Below are 14807 nucleotides of genomic sequence, written 5' to 3'. Positions count from 1 at the left end.
CCTAAGATCACAGCCTCACTTTCAGCAGTCTCTTCTATATAGTCTGGAATATGATTTTGCTCTCGGAGTTTGATTTTGCTGTCATCCCTCATTTTAATGTGAGAATAAAAAGTCTGTGCTCCCTGGGGATTCAGATTACAGCAAACACAGATTTTTAAATGAATTCAGACCCAACAGGGAAGCTGCCTGTTGCCGACTTTGGCATGGAAAACAAGAAAGCTAGACTTTGGATTTTGATACGTATGTTTGCTTGAGATATACATAAAGGCTCAGAGATATAATCCCAGGGCAGGATGGGTGGGAATATCCACAGCAACGGATTTCAGTCCATTTCAGTGAGTGCAGAATGGTGTGGATATGTTGCCACTGGGATCTTTTGTGCTTGAGATCAGGGCTGAATGTTGTTTTTAGGCATTTATGGAGAAAGAAGTGTAGCTCTACCAAGATCTGGTCTTAGAGTTCAAGTGAGTTTGAAAGCAGGTGAGTGTTACTTATGGGTTGTTTCTCCCATCACCCCAGGTGAGTTGCCTGGGGAGGATGGGGTCTTCTTCTCCAAGTTGGGTGGTTTCTTCAGAACAAAGAATGTTCTGGATCTCTCTCTCTCTCTCTCTGACCACTGTTGGCTTCTAGATCTCTCCATCTCTTCTTTCTTTTTCTCCATTACATTTTCATGCAAATTCCAGCCTCATGTCTTCCAGTCACACAACTCATGCTCTGTTTCCACAATTTTGCAAAGCCACTGTCTTGGCCTTTGTGGCCCTCCACACACTTGACCTTTGGAGCTCTTTGCAGGTTCTAAGCTGAGAATCTCCCTTCTGGCAGGAATCACAGTAAAGACCATTGTTGACTTTCTGAAAACTACTAGTTCTCACATTTCTCTGGCTTTCTAATCATCAAAGGCTGGGTCAGAACTCTATGTTATTCCTTCATGGATAGAAATGGAAGTCTCTTTCTCCTTGTTCTGAATATTTTCTTTCTCAAGACAGATTTCTTCAATGCTCCCCAACCTTATTTTCTATGCATGTGAGCTAGGATGTCAAATAAATCTCTTTGTGGAGTGTGGCAGCACATGTCTGTAATCGCAGCATTTTGGGAAGCTGAGGCAGGAGGATGGAAAATGTGAGACCAGCCCATTCAACCTAGAGACTTGGCAAGGTCCTGTCTCAGAATACCAGCACCACCACCACCACCACCAACAGATTTTAATGGGACAAGGAGATAACCCTGGCTTTAATTCCCAATACTGGAAAAAAGTTTACAGAGCTTACTTCAAATTTACAACCCATCTATTAGGAAGGTGGCTTAGTCTGTAATCTGCTGCTCTAACTGAAATCCACAGACGGGGTAATTTAAAAATGATAGAGGTTGTGTAGCTCACAGTACAGGAGGCTGGGAAGACTAAAAACATGGCACTGGGATCTGTTGAATGTCTTTATGTTGCATCATAATATGGCAGAGGGCATGGTAGGATGAGGCAGCCAGGCAGGGTACCCCAGGCCTCCTTTCCCCATTTTAGAAAGCTACTAATGATGACATGGGCCCTGCTCTTATGAACTTATCTCACCCTAATTACCCCCTGAAGGCTCCACCTGCAAATAGAATCAGCATCCACATCTTGAGGGTTAGTGTCCAACATACAAACTTTGGAAAAACATATTCCAACCACATTGGACAGTGTGATCATTTTTATTTTTATGGATGGATTTATTCAAACCAAAGGTCATTTGGCTGATAGCCAAGACAAGACAGAGCCCCCACCCTATCCTTGGATATTTCATATTACTTATGAAAACAAATTTGCTGCCGAAGAGAGGGTCAGATGGGAGAAATAAGAGCATCTAAAGGTCAGAAGACAATGCATGTGGCTATTCAGAGTGCGTCTCAATGTGAACAAAAGCAGTGGTTTAAAACAACATATTTTGTTGCAGGATATACCATGACCAAAACAGACTTCCAAATGTAGGCTTCTCGTTTAATGCATTAATAACCCAAATGGTCCCTGCTTGCATTCCCTTTAATTCTTTCTTAAAAGTTTTTAAACAATAGAACCTCGGGCACATATTTACATGTATTTTAATATTCTATATGGGTATTTCATGAAAGGTGGAAAGCAGTGGGTGTTGCCACCAGGCAGATAGGTAGATACACATCACACTACACATTTATCATGGTATGGATCATCATTCTAGAAACTAATAATTTCAGAGACAGAAAGTGGCCTCCTGTTTCATTATATTTTCCCCATTTCTGGTGTGGCTGTACGTTGTTTTCAAAGTTTGCTAGGAAGCTTTTTGTAATTTTTGCTTTAATCATCAATTTTCCCTCTAGACAGTCATTAAACATGAGCAACATTTGTGTTTATTGTATTTTTCTTTTCCTTTCTTGGGGCATGGGATACGGAACCAAGGGCTTTGTGCAGACTGGGAAAGCACTCTATCACTGAGACACGTCCCTAGATCTTCTTGTAAACTTCCTAATGATTTTTAGAATAAGTGTTTTTAGGAAAATTAGCAGGTTGTTATTTCCCCGTGAAGTTTCAGGCTCAGAGAAGCTCTGCTGTTTAAGTGAACATGATGGGAACAACCATGTCTACATCTGCATGACACTGACATCCCCAAGATCTGTCACCTCCAGGCAGCTCCTCTGCCTGAGCCTGTCCATCATGGCCCTCGCTTCCTCCCCGCTCGGAGCACTCTCCATTTCTGAGCTATGGCTCTTGTGGTAAGTGGGATTTGAAGTATGGACCAATGGTAATTGTCTTTCATCTCATCTTCATCTCTCTCTCCTCCCAACCCAGACTCTCCTCACGCGTTAAGTATCATCACATTCACAGGATGGGCCCGTGAGCCATCTGCCATCCTATGCACAGAGCAGTGGAGGAGAAATCATGTGTAGATTAAAGGCTGTCTCCTTCTGTCACTTAAACAAGCACATCCTGGATTTGTACTGCAATATAAATGAGAGGGGTAAGCTAAATGTCTGAGCCGTTTACATTGCATGAAATTAGTATTGCGTGCTTGGACAATTCCCCTGAAGGGACTGATGGAGCATCTTTGCATGGATGGCTCAGTGGTATTTTTAAAATACAGGATGGTATTATGGGTTAGGTCTCAAATGGCTCCCTCCAAATTGCCATGTTTGGAAGTGGGATCTTGTTAGAAGGCGTGGGGCATACTGGAAGGGTATGTTTATGTCTCTCTCCCTGGCTCCTCTCTTTTTTTATGATTCCTGCTGCTGTGTGTTGAGCATCTTTTTGTTCACCAGCCTCTCTGCTATTCTGATTTTGTCAGTTAACCATGGACTGAAATTGTGAGCCAAAATAAACTTTTTCTCCTTGAGGTCATGGTGTTGGGCATTGTGTTCAGTGATAGGAAAGTAGCTATGATGGATGGAGAGGAAGAGCTAATGATACTAGTTAACCAAGGCAAACAGCAAATAGAACTGACATAAAAGATCTGTGCAAAAATATTTCACATGACTCTATTCTGGCTATATGAGAAAGCCATCCAATCACCCATCCATCTAGCCACCCATGAAGCCACCCAGCTACCCATTCACCCCTCCACCCACCCACCCATCTATCCACCCATCTATATCCATCCATCCATCCATCCATCCTTCCATCCATCCACCCATCTATCCATCCATCCACCCACCCACTCATCCATCTGCCCATCTATACATCCATCCATCCATCCATCCATCCACCCACCCATCCATCCACCCATCTATCCATCCATCCACCCACCCACCCATCCATCCACCCATCTATCCATCCATCCATCCACCCATCTATCCATCCATCCACCCACCCACCCATCCATCTATCCATCCATCCATCCATCCATCCATCCATCCATCCATCCATCCACCCACCCATCCATCCACCCATCTATCCATCCATCCATCCATCCATCCATCCATCCATCCATCCATCCACCCAATCATTCATTCAAGACACATGCATAGTATATCCAACATAAGGCTGTGATTGTGTGTGTGTGTGTGTGTGTGTGTGTGTGTGTGTGTGTGTGTGTTGATGTGGACACAAAACCATGGCTTCTACAGAGCCTCATGCACAACCAGATAAATAACAGCACCCTGTGATCAGAATGTGGTCCTGAAGACAGTTTGCCCTTTGCAGCTGACATCTTAATTAGAATCCTGGTCTAGGAAATTCATTCACTCTGACCTTGGGCTTTAATATTCTGAGGCTGGAATCCATCATCTGTAATAGATGGATGAAAATATCTCTCTCCAGGGAGTTCCTGTGAGAAGTAAATACATAAAAGAGCAACCCCAAGCCCTATATTCAATAAGTATTATTAAAAAGTAGAGACCTGTCCAGAGCATAGTGTTCTTTTGCAAAGAAAAGGCACTAAAGAAGAATCATCCTCCAATAGGTATATTTGAATTGGGTCTTAAGGGGCCTGTAGGAGCTCACCAGGTGAGTAAGCAGAGGGAGAACCCCAGGTGGAGACAGGGACATACACAAAGTCTTAGAATGAGGAAACCACAACCAGCTTGGGTCAGTGCTTTAAAGAAAGCATGGAGCAAAGACCGAAGATCCCCTAGGGAGTTTGGCTGATTGGGTGTCAGGAGGCATCCAGTGGGGTTCACCAAAGAATGCTTTAGGAAAGCATAGCAGCTTGATTTTGTTCATGTGCCCTGTGGGGATTTGATCTTTGGAAAGACTTACAGTAACCCAACTCTTAACAGACAGATTGTCCATCGGAAGCTAGTACTATTTTCTATTGCCAAACTTAACTAACCATAAGGATGGGCAATTTACACCCCCATGTTGTGCCCCTGTCCTTCCATGCATGGCCTGTGGCGTCTCAGGTGAGAAGCTTTAGGCATGTGGCTTCATTGCAAGAGGAGTCAAGGGGGTCTCATGGGCGCTTTCTCCTGGACAGAAATGTCATCAAGGCAAAAGACACCTCTCTGAACCCTGACACCCTTTCCAATAGTTGTGCTTGCTGGGTGAGCGTAACATAATGTGCGACATCATGGGCCTGCTAGTGAAGTCTTTGTTCTCACACCCTGAACAGCTGGTGAGTTCTGTGTACCTCACCGTGTGTGTCTTTGCCTGCAGCCCCGAGTGCTCCGGTCCCTTGCTACCCCTCACCATACCACTCATCACCCAGGACAGCACGCCTGGAGACTGTTCCTGAATGCACTGATGGCCCACACTCCTGGTTTGTACCTGAGCTTGCAGAGTGCTGTTTTATGTTTCCTTAATGCATCTCCCTCAACATAGGGCACCTATTGTGGAGAAAATTGGGGCTGGTGGGAGATTGTGGGGGATTTAGGCTGTGAAAATTCTGCACTAATTGAAGGCAGAATAATGAGAGAGCTCAACTTGAGTATATTTCTTTCCTCTCTGTTGCTGAGACAGCTACAGAGCTGCCTCAACTCATAATGGGGTGACCTCCCAATAAGCCTGCCCTGTGCTGAAAATATTGTAAAATTGGAAATGTGCTTGCTACACTTCATTCCTGACTGTCTCAGCTGATCCCAGATTACCTTAAATGTGCTTGAGGCACTTCCATCAGCCTACAGCTGGTCAGATGCATCTGTTTCATCCTCAGGTGTTGACAAGCGGTGTGGTTTGCTTTTGTGCCATTTTGGAGTTGGACCATGGTAAGCTGGCGATCACTGAGACCTTTGCTCATGCCTTACGTAATTCTTGATTCTGCAGCAGTTATTCCTTCAATCTCAGAAATTTTGTACAAGCAAGGTAGATTCTCACTCACAGCCCAGGGTGGGTGTTTGGTGGGACTGGGGACCCCAGCTTCTTGCACTCAGTGCTGTGTATCCTGAACAGTGCTTCTGTGTGCAGTTCCCCATCCAGCAGCACCAGCATCCCTTGGAAATTTGTAAGAGATGCAGATTCTTGGGCTCAGACCCACTGATAGAGGCCTGGAAAATTTGTGATTTCTCTCTCTCTCTCTCTCTCTCTCTCTCTCTCTCTCTCTCTCTCTTTCTTTCTCTCTCTCTCTCCTAGAATTTGAAACCAGGGCCTTTGCATTGAACTACATCATAGCCCTTTAAAATTTTTTATTTTGAGATCTTGTCTCACTAAGTCATTAATTTGCCCAGGATGAGTTCAAAATAGTGATCCTCTTGCCTCAGCCTCCTGGCCTTCTGGGATTCCAAGGGGTGGGCATCACTACACCCAGCTGGCAACAGGCCTCCAGGCCATTCAAACAAACACCAGCAATGTTCAATTCAGTTCTTAAAATGAAGGAGTAATGTTGGTGTTATGAGTTGGGATTTGCCCCAGAGTCATAAGTTTATGTCAAGAAATGAGTAGGCTTGGTAATTATAATATTATGTAACCCATATTTCCTGAATTCCCACTACATTCCAGGTCTGTGGCGAGCTTTACAGGTACAGCAATAATCAAAGCACTGATCTAGTACCATTCTACTTTATGTAGTTTGAATCTAGTAAAATTTTATGAGTATACTGAGTTGGACAGGGAGACAGTAGACAGTAGACAATGAACATTTACCAACAAGAAAATGAGTGATGTCCAGATTGTCTACTTGCTACTGAAGTTTAGATTTATAATCTTGGAGAAAAAAAGAATTAGACTTCCAAATTAACTTCTTGATATCTTCTGTATGTATTCTAGTGAAGCATCTCTAATACTTAGAGGAAAACCTTACAGCTGGATAGCAATAGGAAGAAAGCACATTTTGTATATACATTATTTCTGCTGCCCACAATCAGTCACACAAGAAACAAAAATATTCACAATTGTCCAGATGCAAATTCCCATCCACAGAGAGAAAGAGGGTTTTCTCCAGGTTAGGGGAATAATCCCACAGATTATTATCCTAAGGATGATCAGAATCCCGGAGAGGGATTAAAGAGCATTCACAGAGAGGAAGGTTTTTTTTTTTTGTGTGTGTGCTGTTTTGTAGCAGCCCCACTAACCTATATATCTATCCTAACTTGTGAGAACTTGTTTCAGATCTAGAAATGAAAGAAAGACCTGGGGGTGTAGCTGGGTTTAATGGCTGTGGCTTCACTCCTCAGGACTGCAGAGACAAGACGAAGGCCCCTAAATTGATGGAGGGTGACTGTGTGATGTGGTCTGAGAAAGAGACAGTAAGAGAGGAACAAGAACCCATACCATTTCTGATATTTTCCATCAGAATGCATCATGGCTGTACTTATATTAAAATCATTGCTTATGGCAGCAAAGTGACCACGACATGCTCTTACAAGTGCGTACACTGGGACACGTGCTCAAGCTGTGTGCAGCGCCAAGGCCATTGCTCTTTGCTTCTGCCTCACACCATAACAGTAACTTGAAATTCAGGAAAGCTGAGGTAAACTATGCTGAGATGGGAAGGAACTGGATCAGGAGGGAAAGGAAGCGCTTGACTAAAACTCCTATTGCATAGTGACAGCAGAGGTGTGGGGTGGTGGCAAGAGGTCTTTGGGGACAAGAAGGAGGGACCTCCTACTTCAGGCAGAGCTGGGCCTGGCCTTGGCCTGCCTGTGTCCTCACAGGGGCCAACTGGCTTTAAACAAATTAACTTTTATGAGCTTGATGACCACGTGACCCATAAAACAAGTGTGACACTTTTAACAACTGTCTTACATGGCCATTAGGAGGGTCAAAAAAAAATGATTGCCCAGATAAAAATGGCTCTTAAAGAAGTTGTTCTTACAAATTTGGGCGTGGTGGTGCACACCTGTCACCTCAGCATTCTGGGAGGCTGAGGCAGGGGGATGGAGCCCAGTTTGAGTAACTTGTTTCTTTTTTCCCCATAATTTTATTGAGAAATAAATAGCAATGAGACAGTTTCAAATCAAGTTGGTAGGACCGTTCCAATAATTAACACACTGCATACTTTCTAGTGGTTATTTGTTGTACAAGATTCAGACATGATATCCTACTTACGAACACTATTAGAACAAACCCTCTATTCATTGAATTAAGAGAATGTACCTATATATCTATCCTAACTTGTGAGAGCTTGTTTCAGATCTAGAAATGAAAGAAAGACCTGGGGGTGTAGCTGGGTTTAATGGCTGTGGCTTCACCCCTCAGGACTGCAAACAGAGACAAGACGAAGGCCCCTAAATTGATGGAGGGTGACTGTGTGATGTGGTCTGAGAAAGAGACAGTAAGAGAGGAACAAGAACCCATACCATTTCTGATATTTTCCATCAGAATGCATCATGGCTGTACTTATATTAAAATGAGAACAAGAACATTGCTGAAGCACGAATAAGAGAGTGTTTCCAACAAGCCTTTTGCAAGCACCAGAGCAGCATCCAAACACTAGTTATTACCATGGCAGCCGAGTCCCCACAAGCCTGCAATGCCACCCATAAAAGACTGGACACAATTCCTACCAGTTGTAGGAACGGCTGGGGACAAAATGGGCAAAAAACTAACTTCTCCAGTGGGAGGAGGGACGCCACCTCCAACCGGATTGAGGGTGATTTATTACCACGGGTAATCGATAGTCGTGGGTCCACATCAATTTTATATCTAATTTAAAATTTTGAGGTCTCAATGTGCTCATTAAAGAATATAATGGATTTACATATTTTAATTATGTTTTATGGATTGTGAACATAATGTAATTAAGAGACTTTTCAGGAGGAGTGATTAATGAGCTGGGTGGCCAGACATATGGCAAGAGACACCACGCCGAGTGGACTCGGGTGACAGGAGCGGGCCCCATGGCTGACAGCCCCAGCGGAGCAGCAAGGCCCTGTTTGTGTCCTGATGCTGCAGGGTGAGACCAGGTGTGACCTGGAGAGAGGAAGCCAGCTGCACCCCAGCAGCTGCAGCCACACAGAGCCTTGGAGGGCTCCATGCCCCTCCCAAGTCACTAGACCTGTCTCTTCCCCCCTCCCCTCTGTCACTGCCTTAGTTTACAGTCCTCTTGACTTTTTACTTTATTTTTATATTAAAAATTTTTTTTTGTTAGTGTATTGTCATGGTTTGGGGGTTTGCAAGGGGAGCAATACAATACAATTTTTATAAGATTATTTTATAGTGGATTACCCAAAGAATCCTATACCAAGAATGAAGGAAATGTGTCCACACACTAAAGACCAAAGAAACTAACTGAAGGCCTGGCTCCTAATGTCCCGCATGAGGCTAGCTGAAAACACACAGCCTGTAACAAGGCCTCCCACAGCGCAGCTGGAGGCCAGGAGGCAAAGGCAATGTCGCGTGCAGGCATGTTTCGCCGATCTGCATTGTGCAGGCTCGCAGTGGTGGAAGCTAGAAAGTCTGCGCCAGTGAGATGAGGGACCTGGGCTAGCGCCCGGAAGCAGCACTCAAAGTGAGCACCAGAGCTGTCCCACAGTCACCACAGCCATCCTCAGCAACACCGAGGTCCCGAGATCTTGCAGTGGTGAGAAAGCTGAGTTCCAATCCAGAAAACCAACACGACAGGCTTCTCCAGGAGACTGCGCTGTGCACTGTGTTCCTCTCCAGAGCCGCGAGATGAGGACCAGAACTCCCCCGAAATGAACCGTAGCCATTCTCAGTGACAATGAGGTCCTGATCCCCTCCTCTGATAAGAAGAGCCAAGTTCATCAGGAAAGCCAGCATGACGAGGTCCTCCAGCAGAACAGCCCAAGAGAACCAGCAGCTTCCAACAGCTCCAATAGCTTCTCCAAACAGCTTCCCTGCAGCTTTCCTAACAGCCTCTCCAGCTCCGCCTCTTACGCTGCTGGCAGCCATCCCCAGGTGGGCCTCCCACACCCAGGGCCACGCTAGTTCAGTTCAGCTGAGAGTAACAAGTTGCCCACCAGTTAGCAATCCACTAAATGCATGCTCACACGCACAGTGGTGACATTCCCTCTGTGGAGTTGCTACCCGAACACAGCACAGCTGAATTTTTTTTATCTCTTCCCCCCACCCGTTCTCATGATCCCTTTTCAAGTCGAGAAAGATTTATCTCCCTACTTCTATTGTCTGTCTTTTATTTGCCTCTTTGCTTATATTTTAGATTTCTCGCATAGGAGCATCCATGTGATAAATCAGTTTGCACATCTGATTTATTCTAGTTACTATTATGGTCTCAGGGTGTGGCCACTTTCCTAAAATGACTCAAATTTATCTTTCTTTAGGACAGAGTAGTGCTCCATTGTGTGTAAGCCATATTTGCTTTCTGCATTCACCTGATGAACGTACGAGCTGCTTCAAAAATTTAGCTATTATGAATGGAGTTGCTATGCACATGGGCATGCACACAGTTCTGTGATGCGAGGGCTCTAACTCTTATAGGAAGATACCCAGAAAGGGAATAACTAGGTCAAGGAGACACACACACACACACACACACACACACCCTGTAAAGTGCACCGCCTTAATGTGGTTAGAGTTCAGGCCAGACTTGTTAAGTCGATGGTGCTCAACAGATTTCTGGAACTTTTTCATCTTGCCTGTATAGACCTCTGTATTCATTAAACAGCAGCTCCTAGTTACTCTTTGAGGGTGCATCATGTCGTGTGTGTGTGTGTGTGTGTGTGTGTGTGTGTGTGTATGTACACCACATTTTCATGTCCACTCACTGGACCCTGGGCATGTGATGAGCCCATTAACTCGTCCCTCTCCTGAGCCCCCATCCCTGGTCTCAGGACCCCTTGGGGTCTCCCAATAGCCCATAGAATGGATTCATCCATGAAGATAGATCTCTTCCTTGTTAATATCTATTGATCAGTAGTAACTTGTCACTCCGTAGTCTGATTTATAATATTCTCATGATGTGGCTCCTCTTTTATCTCAATTCCAGAACTGTGCCACATCCTCAGCCCTTTTAAAAAATTTTATTTTGAGACAGAGTCTTGCTAAATTGCCTAGTCTGCCCTGAAACTTGGAATTCTCTTGCCTCGGCCTCTCCTAGTAGCTGAGATTGCAGCCATATGTCACCTTGACTGGCTACCTCTGGCTCCTTTGCTGTGTAAACTTGTCCCCCTTTTGCCCATGTAGTCTACCTGTCTCCGGCTCAGCTGCCTCCACTCAGTTTCCTCCTCTCAAATACAGCAGTCCAGGGAGATAGCTCAGTGGTCTAAGTGCCTGCCCGGCCAGTGCAAGGTCCTGAGTTCCATCTCCAGTAATGCAAAAACAAAACAAAACTAAACTAAACACCAACACTTGTATTTCCTTGCCTGAGTGAGTCTGGATTCCATGCCAGTGCCAGGACTATCAGAATCTGCTGTGTCTGAGGCTTTTCTGGATACCTCTCCTCTATAGATCTCTTAATCAAGGAAAGAAGAGTCTACACCAGGGTTTGACAAACAACAGACAGTAGGTCCATGTACTGCAATTTTGTTTTAGTGCTACTGGGGATTGAACCAGAATCTTTGCATTGTACTACATCTGTAGTCCCTTTTTAATTCTTTATTTTGAGACAGGTCTCACTAAGTTGTACAGGCTGGGCTCAAACTTGTGATCCTTTTGCCTCTGCCTCTAAGAGTGTTGAGATTACAAGCATGCACTTCTGTTTTTTTAAAAATGCATTTGGTTGTTAAAGGGTCTCATTATGCAGCTTGGACTCATGATGATCCTCCTGTTTTCAGTCTTCCCACGGCTGGGATTACAGGTGTGTGCCACTGCACCCAGACTCTGGCCAGCTCAGCCTGCCCTGGGGACAAGGCTGGCACAGCATGTGGTGCTGGGAATCGAACCATGATTCCTGCACATGCCTAAGCTTACAGGCATGCACTTCTGCATCCAGACGTGTCTGGTTTTATTTAAACTTCCACTGGAGCACAGCCATACCCAACTACCTACCTATTGTCTGTAGCTATTTTTGCACCATAGTCCAAAGCTTCCTTGTGCTTGAATTCATCTCTATTACTTTTTAGCTGTAGTCTTAGGGAAAGAATTCAATAGCCTGCACCTCATGGGGAAAGGAGATGAAGATAAGATCTCATGGCTTGGCTTTATCATGAAGATGGAGATTTGATGGGCAATGCTCTGGCAAGGGTGAGCAGTTAGGCAGCAGGAGTGTCTCCGTCAGGTTCACATGCAGACTCACTGCAGCCCTAAGCACTGCCCACCCTCACAGATTCCTCCTCCAAGGAGGTCTGATGATTCCAGAGTGCTGGCTCTGGGGTTTAGAGCTGTGGAGTTCCAATCCCAGATCACACCTGTTTTGAACACGAACTTGAGATCTTGATTTTCTCATGCATGGGGTGAAGAAAATAATACTTGACTTAGTGGATTCAAAATAACAAAAATTTTATTTATGCTTTATAGATCAGCAACATCCTGCATGCAGTAGCAGGAAAGAGACTCCTCGGACAGGCAGCTTTCATTCTCTCCTTGTCTGTCTGCAAAGGGTCACAACTCACAGCTGTAACCACCACTGGTTTTGCTCAGTTGGCTGTAAGACATGTTGTGGACAGCCCCCTGGGCCAGTGCTTCCAGGAGAGCACCTGGTCTCTTCTCGCTGTCCTCCTGCTAGACAAGCATCTAGTAACTGTCATTTATACTCACCTGCTCTTTTCATTCTTTCCACAGTTTCTCGATGGCCTCTAGGGGGAGCTCAAGACTTCATCATCTGGTCATCCTGACTCAAAGGCAGTCTGTAAACCCACAGATACTCAGTAAATATTTGTACAGGGAAGGGACAGATAACCGGCAGAATGGGTGCCAGGAGTAAAATATTTTGAAGGCTTTTTTTCTCAAATAATATTTTACACTTTTGAGCCAGGTGTAGTAGTAAATAGACCCTGTATCCTACCACCATTTCTCTTGAGAAAGCTAGATAGATGCTGCCCAACACAAGGCCAAAGGCAAGGAACAGCCTAGCCTTGTGGAGAAACACTTTCACCTAAACTGCTTTCTTTGCGTTGTCTCTTCCTCAGTGTATCCTTAGAATGCAGAGGCCTTGAGAGACAAAATCAGTGTCTGACAGGAAAGAGGCCATGGAGGCCACTGAGAGTTCTCTCTTTCATGTTGAGCAAAAACATCCCAGTGATGCAATAGATCTGATATCTGATTCTTCCAGTGGTTATGCTGGTATTTCAAGACACAATGTTTCAAATAGGAAAAGAAGATTCCATACTTAGAATTCCCCTATGTTTCCTGAGAATGCCTTCAGGCTCAGTGTGTAGTTGCTCAAGGATTTGGAGGCTGAGGAGTATTTACCTTTGTCAGATAGAAACACATGAATGGTTCTAACAAGCAGGGATTAGCTTGTTGGTCATGATAGCATCAGAGAAGCTTTCTCCAAAAGGGCAGTATCTGAACTGAGCTTGAGCATGAAGGAAGTGTGTATCAAGTTGGCTGTTGGAGGACTTATCCCTCCATAGGGGAATTGCATGCACAGAGGCAGAGACTAGTAACCAATCAGAAGATGTTGTACACTGGATGTCAAAGTCAGTTGGATCTTAGAATCTGAGGGATGAGTGGTATGTAATAAAATTGGAATTAGATAGCTTTCATACAATGGTGTGTGACAGTTAAGCTTAATTGTCAACCTGATTGGGAGCCAGCTAGGAGATGAGAAAAGTGCACTTGTGTGTGTGTCTGGGTGGATCATGGAGAGGTGGCCTTGGGCCTATGTCCAGCCCCTCACCGTTTCCTCTCTGGTACTCTTTCTGCTCCACTTTCCAGCTGCCATAAGCATCTTTGCTCCAGCAATCCATTCTGCTTCTGCCATGGATACAGCAGAAGCCAATCTGAAACGATGAGTCTAAATAAACCTTTTCACCTATCAGCAATGAGAAAGTGAGACCAGCCTGCATGGTGAGGCTGGCAATCATTCAACAATTTTTTTGAACATCTGCTCTGCTTACTGTTGCTGTAGATTAGCACACAAGTAGACTCAGCTCTTGACTTAAGGAGTATGAGTTCTCTATATCAGGGGAGAATCCATGCAGCTAGGGAGGTTGGGGCTCTTTAGAGAAAATGTCTTAAAAATTGGCCACAGATCAGAGACGTGATCCAGAAATGTTTTTGGTGTTAGTGTGGAGGATGGACGGAGGCTAAGGATGTTGCAGAACTGGGAAGGTCAGTGAATAGCTCATTGAGGCAATGAAGGAATTACTTCAGACAGAATGGAAAGGATAAAACGAGGTGTCAGATTTGGATGTTGTTTCAGAGACTTTAGAATTTCAAAGAAGCCAGTAATGTTTTATAATCAACAATACTGGAGAATAGGAATAAAGGAAGGGCCAAAGTGATGGAAGTCTTTAGTTGTGTGTGGGATGGTACTTTTTATGAAAATAGACAGAATGAAAGTACTTTGGGTTTGCAAAGGAAGAAAAAAGGAAGATTTAGAAATATTGATTTTTAAATCTATGTCTGGTGCAGTTATAGAGTTTTGTCTGGAATGCATCTAGATATTGTCAAATGTTCAAAATACCCTCAGGTAGGAGTTGGAAATACAGATTTTAAGTTATGAGGGAATTTCTCCAAGCAGGGTGGGAAGAAAAGCTGAGAAAAGCAACATAGGAAACAATACCCAGCACAGGAAGATTGAGACTGAGAATGTGTGGGGAAGAAAAACAGAAGTGAGAAACTTAAAAGAAAGGGTACACTATGGTCTGGTCCTAGAAAGCACCCCAAGCACCAAGTGTTGAAGGCCTGGTCCTCAGCACACAATGTCACTGGAACCTTTAGGAGGTCTAGGGGGAGGAAGTGAGGTCACTGGGGGTGTGGCCTTCAAAGAGAACTCTGGCTCCCTACCTCTTCCGGTCTCCCTCTCTGGGCTTCCTGGACAAAGTTTGGTGAGCTGTTTTCTCTGCCATGAATGCCTGTCACTTCACAGGCCCCCAAGCAGTGGAGACAGCTGGCAGTGGGCTGGAAT

This window comes from Octodon degus, unplaced genomic scaffold (assembly GCF_000260255.1).
Source record: "Octodon degus isolate 3935 unplaced genomic scaffold, OctDeg1.0 scaffold00035, whole genome shotgun sequence".
Taxonomy (NCBI): Eukaryota; Metazoa; Chordata; class Mammalia; order Rodentia; family Octodontidae; genus Octodon; species Octodon degus.
This window is presented reverse-complemented; position numbering follows the sequence as displayed.